The sequence below is a fragment of the Lissotriton vulgaris genome, chromosome 5, assembly GCF_964263255.1.
Source record: "Lissotriton vulgaris chromosome 5, aLisVul1.2, whole genome shotgun sequence".
Lineage (NCBI taxonomy): Eukaryota > Metazoa > Chordata > Amphibia > Caudata > Salamandridae > Lissotriton > Lissotriton vulgaris.
This window is the reverse complement of record NC_141693.1, coordinates 323,503,076-323,512,216: the sequence shown is the minus strand read 5'-3', so window position 1 is coordinate 323,512,216 and position 9,141 is coordinate 323,503,076.

Here is a 9,141-nt window from a genome sequence, read left to right as displayed (position 1 = left end):
TATATATATATATATATATATATATATATATATATATATATATATGTATATATCAGAAATCATCAAAAATACTGTCAGCAAATATTATATCAACATGACGTTTCAGTGACACTTAAGATGGTTCACACTGCCTTCTTCAGGACTACAATACTTTTATACATAACAACACATTTCTGGGAGGCAGGGAAATATAAAACACACCATCAGTCGAAACTAATTATCAGCATTGAGTTCATCTCTTTTTAGTGCATACTATTAACCTGTGATGCCTGCCTACCCAGGGGTGGCTTCTCCGTAATGGCAGAGGAGTGCCACCTCACTGGTCAGAGCCAGTTACAGAAACATTAATTTATATTAAAACAGTAATATCAGTTTCTTTTTCTGTGATGGGCTCTGGCTGACGGTGCATGCTCGCGGGGCTGGGCCATGATAGGCAGTAGTGGTGGGCACTTAGAAGTGTCATGTAAGTATGGCCAGCTGTCTTAGGCTGGCCAAACAGACATTCACACTTTTATTTATTTATTTCTCCAACCCAGCTGTGCTCACAGACTGGCTGAAGAAAAGCAGCAGGCTCCCAGGCAGTGTCTTAGCAGCAGACCAGGCAGCTAATTCCAATCCTGGTGCTGCTGTCATAGCATGGAAGCAGCATCTGGATTGAGTGGGGTGCCTGTGCCTTTCCAGAAACTGCTGGGAGTAAAGCATCGAGACAGCTTTCGGCATCGATACGTTTTCATATAAAAATATAATTTTTACAGTCAATTCCCCATCCCATCCTCCCCCTCCACCCCTGCGCACCCTACGTTGTGCGGCGGCCGCCACTGCCCCCCCCCCGACAATTCATCAAGAGGGTGAGATGGTTCAGGCTGCCAATAAAAATAGAGGTGAACTTAACGATGATAGTTAATTTAGACTAATGGTCTACATATCTTTGCCTCCCAGAAATGTGTTGATATGCCTAAAAGTATTGTAATCCTGAAGAAGGCAGTGTGAACCATCTCAAGTATCGCCGAAGCACAGCAGCCACAGAATTTTTCCCTTGACAGTATTTTTTATGATTTTAAAAAGATATACATATTACTGTTCTAAACATAGGGTATAGTGGAACCACCAGAAGTAACAACAGTGATTCTTGTTTTGAATTACTTGGATTTATATTACTTTGTTTGCACTGTTGAAATGATATCAATGATATTGCGTGCTATTGATGCCTTAAGACTATAAATGTAATAAGAGGATGATGAATTGAAAGAAATGTATGGTTTAACCAGAGCATGGTCTAAACTTATATATAATATTGAATACATAAATATATTTGAGTGTAATTTTTTATAATAAATAAAACATTACTGATTTTTTTTTTAAAAGTTGGAGTTAATTATGTTTTTATGAGAGTAGAATTGTTCACCATATACTATTGTTTAGTGCATCCTAATAGAACCTTGCGGATAGCACTGAGGACATTTAGCAGTTAGGTTACACAAAATAGAGCTTCTTTTTATTGTGGCATAACCTACTCTGTCCCTTTTGGTATGAAAGTGTGGCTTTCTCTAACCTTGGAGCTTGGCAATATAGTGCGACTGTTAACTTTTATGTTTTTCTCTACACCTACGGCACAAAAAATTATGGGACTACGTAAACGTGGCTGCCATATACTGGTGATAAAAATAATTGAAAAAATATTGACTGATGTGACGGTTTTACTTGTGCCTTTTTTAAAACCTAAGCCTGTCAGTTGTTCAATGTATTTAATCATTATTGTTTCAGAAGGAGACTCGAATATATGATGATCTAAACAAGCACACAAACGCCAGTCAGCTTTAAAGTAAGGATGTCACTATAAACATTTTATAACATCAACTATAAAAAAGAGATGGAAAATAAATCACCATCTAACTGCGCACCAGACGTGCAGAAAAAATAAACTACCAGTATTTAAAATTTACGTAAAAATTAATAAAATAAAAAACACATTTTGAATCAGCTTTTTTGGTAAAGAGAAGGGAACAATTTTTAGGCAGATTTGAAAAACTTACACAGGTTTTGTGCAGTCGTTCAAAGTGAACATATCCACTGGTGAAAGTTGGTGGACAATTGCCCCATGCTGTATGCTATTGTGGGTGGCAGCAAAATGTGAATTACAATTTAACAAACCCATGATGAAGCCTGTTGGCCAAAAGTTCCTCTATGTATGTATATGTATATTGGCTATGATTGTTTTTGAGAATCAATAGTCTGGCAAGACAACTAAAGCTGCCTGAAAAGCCACACCTAAAAAGAGTAACATTGTCACAGTTGATCAACAGCCTGGAGATGAGCTGCAGTCACTTGCAGTCATCTGTTGAAGGGAGCAATCTAATAAGGCTTCATCTTGATTAATGCCAAAATATAACATGATATATTTTATTGTGAGATTATTGTCTATGGTGGTCTCCTTAAACATCACACTACTTGCTCAGTAAAGGTAAAGTTTAATTGATAAATACTTTCCATAAATCAACAATCATGAATCCATTGCCATGCAATGACAGGCTCCCATAAGCTGAATGCACAAAAATAGCACTTTTGTAGATTGCAGAAAGATTATCAACAGGAAATAAGAATAGATTTTAGAGATTCTCCTCAAAAGAATTTAACAGTAGGATCTCTCAGTTAGCCTCTCTGTTTGCACTCTGTATAAGTATTAGGGGTGTCTTTCGCTAAAGTAATCAACCAGCAATCACTAGTGGTTCTAGGGAAATACATATGATACCCAGGTCCTCTTCCAGCTTGAGAACATTTATTGATTCAAGGACTAATTCTCGAAGTGCCTAAACTATATGACTCTTTTGATGAAGGAGAGCTACCTGAATGAAGACATCTATGAAGCCTTGGTAAGCCGATAAGAAGAATTTAATTACATATATTTTTGGTCCACTTCCCTGCATTCAGTACCAGCATGAAAACAAAGTGATAAAACCCTGTGATCTGTTTGACTTGAAACCCTCCTTCGACTAGATAGCGCCTGCCTTCCTTAACTCCCAGCACCCACTGGAGATCACAAGATCGCTGTTATGGAACACTGATTATTGGACCTAACCTGGTGATTTAAATGACAAAGAGTACCAAGCTGGCAGATTTTTCTTCTACTTGTAAAAGGTCAACAAAACTACTTCAATGGCTCAATGCAAGGTTCAAGTTCAAACTCCAATTCATAAGGCCAGTTGGGAAACTGCTCACCCTTTCTAATGAATTACTCTCCCTTTACTGTAATAAAGCCTGAGTCATTCTTTTACCATATATGGCAAGTGAAGAACAACTTAAAATGAAGGTAGACCCTGCACTCTTCTGAGCCTACCATTCTAAAAATGCTTGGAACCCAGGGCGGAAGGTCCAACCAAATCAACAACATATCAGGTACTATATGAAAACATATTTCTTAAAGCAAGCAGCATGGCCTTCCATGCCAGGTGACAGCCCTCCCTGAAAAATTAACACAAACTGAATAATGGGCACTATTAAATATGTGTTTTCTTCTGGATGAGCATAGTGAAGTGGGACAAAATGCCTCATAAAACTCCCCAGTGAATACAAACATATACATAAACAACAATTTGTACCCAGAATGATATGGATCACTACAGTCTAAAGTCCCTGAACGTGATATCTGGTTGCTTGGGCTCATGGTCATGGTCATGGTCATTTCATGGAAGCCCAGGCTTGACTTTAAAATTAAGCTGTATCTAAAGGGACAGATATAGTTAGGCTACTGACTGAGCAAAGAGGCTCTAAAACATGACAGTGAGTAGTGAAGGTCTTTACACGCGGTGGTAAGGCAATGTAAGCTTTATTCCAATATGTAGCGCCCACAACACAGCAAGTCCAGCTCTTCTGATGTCCTGGCAGCAAACTGACATACTGGTCACTGCCAGAACCTCAAGAGGTGAACGTTTATGACATACAGTCTAAAACCTACAATCTAATTCTAAGCATCTTACCACAAATCCCTCCTTTTAGCAGAGCAAGCGTTTTCCTAAAACAACATAAAGTGCCCCATTAGGATTGCGGACGGACTTTAGTCCTCCCACCACCCTTGCTGTGTTGGGACCGGCCGCCAGCAGTGCGGCGGTACCGCACCGCAAATGAGGATACGACCGCCATCATGGCAGTCGCAGTCAGAATCTTTGAAATTGCAGCGGGTGCTGCTGTAAGCAGCACCCGCCGCAATGCTAAAGAGGCACATTGTGCATTACCATGCACAACGTGGCAGGCACCATGTGGTGCCTGCCACCTTGAGCATGGCAATTTGGGGGGTACATTGGTACCCCCAAGTGCAGCCCCCCACCCATCTGGGGGCCCACAACAGCCCCCCAAACAATTCCCGCCAGCCTTTCCATGGCAGCACCGCCGCCATGGAAAGGCCTTTGCATTCTCCCATGCTAATATGGATGGCGGTAACGATTGCTGACCAGCGGAAAAGCACCTGACATACTTTGCATCCACCGCGAAACCCCCCGCTATTGTTATATGGCAGGGGTTTCACTCATTACGATGTTGAGAAGGTCGCCATCTCGACGTGGCGAAAGTCACGACATCGTAATGAGCCTCATGGTCTTTAAATTTACTTATCATTTTTACCATCCATGAACGAGATAAAATCAGACTGCCAGGGATATCATCAGAACTCATCACAGATACTTGAACATCAATGTTGGGATTGCCCACCTCTATGTTGGGTTGCAACAAAATTTGTCAATCAGATCCACTATCTACACATCTCCTACATTAAATAATGTTAGCTTGTACGGGGGAAATTTGGATCCATTGCCTCCTATTCCACCAAACTTTACCCTCTAACAAAAGAGCCTTTGGTAACTCTCATAACTTGCACTGGTAAAGAAAATTTTGATTCACCTTTCTTAACTTTCTTGGATTATGAACAATGACCCAATCTCCTATTCCCAAGTCTTTGTTATAAACAAAATGTTTCTGATCAAAGTGCTGCATCATCTCAACTTGTTTTAATGTAACTAAAGATTAAATGCTCTCACAGTTTGTGCATTTTGTTCTCTCTCCATTTTATTTTCTAACCAATTTGGAAACCAATGTGTGTAGACCTTGCATCCCCTAAATAAAGAGAAAGGAACTTCGCCTGTAGTGCCATAGGGGTAAGATTATAGCTCCACATTTTGTTTTTCACAAATGTACTTGCATTCTGCACTGAAGCTACCACTTTCCCACTTTCCCTCTTTCATAATCCTGTTAGCTCTCTCCACTAAGCAATTTGAACTTGGAGAATATAAAGGAACCTTGTGATGTTTTATGCCATGTTGCTTAGAAAACGACTTTATATTCTCAGACACAAGGTACGTATCATCATTAGTAACGATTTTCTTAGGTTAGCCTTCCAATTTAAAAAACATTCTCCAAAAATGTGATGGCAGCATTGGTAGAGGGAGAGTCAGTAAATGAAAAATAAATCCATTTTGAATAATAGTATATTAAGACAATTAAATATCTCATAACTAGATAATGGACCAGAAAAATCCAAACCCAATTCCTCCCATGTTTGTCTGCGATCCACCAATCAGGATACTTATCTATCATTTTTCACATTACTATCTAAAGATAGCCACCAATACATTTTTTTTACCTTTTACAAATATTGGAAATACCCAGGTGATCTTGAAGAGCTGATTCAATTAACTTATGCCTTAAGTTCTTAGGTGGAACAAATGATTCTCCATGCTCAATCACACCATTAACCACTGACAATTCTTATGAAATCTTAGCGAATGTCTTAAGATCAGGAGGTATACATCTAACTTCAGACGAACCCTTCAAAATATACTGCATGACTTTTCCCAAATTTCTATCTGATTAGCTTGCCTCTAACCACGGGTCCTCTGATATCTTGTCCTTACATTTGTTGACTGTGTCCAAAATTGTAACCATACACTCGGTATCCTCAAACATTTCATTCTCATCATCATCCAGAGACATCCTTGATAAGCAATCATCTTGGAAATTCTTGTGTTTGATCTCAGAACTATACTCCTGAGGTTTGGATAACAATCATCAATCCTGTAGAAGTGTTGTCAGATCCTTTACTTTTGAGTATCTGTGCCAGTGGTGTGTGGTGTGTGGTCTGTAAACAAATTAAATCAAATCAAAAATATGCTCTAAAATATTGCACTGCCCAAATGTAAGTCAGTGTTTCACGTTCTATAGTGATATACTATTTTTCAGACTGTTTCAGTGTTCTTGAAGCAAAACCAATAGTGTATTCCTTGCCGCTAACCCACTGGCTGGGGGCTGCACCAATTCCAGTTAAGCTGGTGTCAACAGTAATTATGAATTTATACTCAGTTTTGTATGCCTTCAAAATAGATGCTTTGACAATAAGCTTTTTCACCTCCACAAACAATCTTCCAATTCCTCGATCCAAACAAACTTCACTCCTTTCCTTAATAATACTCTCAAAGGTTCAACCATGCAAGAGTAACCTTGCACAAATATAGCATAATACTCAGCATGACCGAGGAAAGGCCTATAACTATCTCTGTCCTTGGGTGCTTTAGCTTCTTTGATGACATTTATGAGGGAAACAGTTAGGTGTTATCTCTGATGATGTAGTGTGACCCAAGTATTCTAGCTTCTGAACCGCAAAATGGTATTTGTTGCTTCTGATTGTCATGCCAGTTTGAGACAATACGTTTTAATACTTTGTCCAGAATGTAATTATTAATCTGCCTATCTTTAGCAAATATCAGGATATCATCCTGAGATGCCTATACCCCATCCATAAGCTTTTGAAAAACGCTCGCTGCTGACGCCAATCCAAATGGAAGTCTACAATACTCAAAAGTTCCAAATGGTGTAACAAATACTGTAAGTTCCTGTGAGGCTGGCGTCAGAGCAATTTGGTGATATGCAGAGTGTAAATCAGTCAGGGAAAACTCAGCCTCATCTAGATTTCCAATAAGTCCTTGGTCTTGGGTATAGGATGGCAATCAACCACTATATTTTTATTTAGTGTGTGTGAATTAGCACATAACCTCAACTCCCCTCATTTTGATGATACCTTATGAACACAAATCTTGTAATGTTTTCTTTAAATTCTCCCTTACGCTAAGGGGAATATTTCATACTTTATGGATGACAGAGCAAGCATCAGGTTTGAGCTTAATATGGTGCTCGAAGCTCTTAACAAAACTAACTTTCTCCTGGAAGACATTTGCAAACTTCAAGACAATGTTTTCAATGTCCTCTGCTTCTGTATCAACACTAACCACTTGGGAATGATGATTGGTCAAGTCATCAATACATGTCCCCATCTATTTACCTAATATGACAGCTTGTTCTGATCCAGGAACCAAATACAGACGCATCCTTGCTAAATCCTTCCACCCAATGATGTTCTTCCCTTTAACAGCAAAACACAGTTTGTGTACTTAACTCTACTTAAACATTCCACCTTAGCATATACTTCTCTCTGAAGGCTTTTGGAGTCACATCAGTCAGGATAAGTTATCCACGAATAACCCAAACTTCACAAAATGTAGAATTCCTCAAGAATGATATGGGAGATTCCGAATCTGCCATGACTTGCGAAGAAACCCCACCAATCTTGGCTTTTGCAAATGGTCCTTTCACAATCTCTGAACCTGTAATGTAAGTCCATTTTATTGTTAAAATCACATTGTTAGATTTCTCAAAAACTGTTTCTTCACTAAATTCGATGCTGTTCACTTTAACTTGTACATACTGCTTGAAAATGCCCAACTTCACTACAGGCTATACACCGTTTTTCAAGTGCAAAACAGTTAGGACTGCTACTAATGTGATTTTTTACCCACACCTGTAACAGTAAATATCTTGTCTCTTATACATTTCTTTTGTCCTTTCAAACGTAAAGTAACTGCACATAAAGCCTCCCTGCACTCTTCGGCATTCTCATCATTAGTACTCAATAGATTCACAAAGTTCCCAGGCACATCTGCTTTCAAAGTTTTTGATGAAATCATGGAGTGTTCTATTCCTTTTGCTATATCTATAACTTCAATAATAGTCAGGTTTCTACATGCCAATAATCTTTCCTGGATTTTGCGTGAGTAACAATTGAATATGAATTGGTCGTGAATACATGTCAACATTTGCTCAAAGTATGCATGTTGCAACAAATATTCTCAACACAGAGACATAATCCTCTGCACTCTCTTCCACATTTTGTTTTCATTTAAAAAACGGTGCCTTTCAAGTAATATACTGGGCTCTTCAGAGTAGTCCATAGTCTCTCTACAGCCTCCTCATATTGATCAGTCTCACCATCACTATTACCCTGAGCTTGCATTTGTGCTGCAATAGGAAGTTTATCAAATACTTATTGCGCAGCATGTCGAAGAATACCATATAATAATTCCAATTTTGTAGCCGAAGGACATCTGTTTGCCTCCACCGCAACCAAATAGTTCTGGAATAACTTAAACCACTGCTTCCATCTAAGCGGTGGCTTTCCCGGGTGCTCCAGTAAAGGTGGTGGTTGAACAAACTGGTGTAGAGATGTCTTCGTAGCCATGCGATGTAAAACTAAACCAATACAGGACTGCAGGATTTAGAAAAAAAAAGAATAAGAAAACAGTTTTAGTGAATTTTTTTGGTGGGCCAATCACCATTTAATAGTAATGACAGCCAAATGAGATAACTAAAATCAGCAAATCAGAAGAAGCAATATTTTACTCTCAGTGGTTTCGTGTGCCTGTCACAAGGATTAAAATACCTCGAAAACGCTTAAATTCAGGTGTGCCTGTCACCATATGCACAGGCCGATGGAGCACGTGAGGAGAAATCATCATAGTACCCAGAAAGCAGCAACCGGCAAACAGTTTCATAATATGGGCCTACCTACGTGCCCAATCCAAGATGGCCGCCGAACATGTTCAATGTGATGATGCGGCTCGAACAGATTTCTGGAAGATTGTGATGCGCTTAAGAGCCAGCACCGTTCAAATGCAATCACGAGCATTGTGTGGTGACAGCACATGCTAGAAAGCATTCACTGCTACAAACAAGCTCCCACAATCACCCCGAAATGGCCCAGAAAAGGGGCACTTGATGCCAGACAGTACTAATGACAGCACCAAGCCGAAATGCTGAAAACATCCA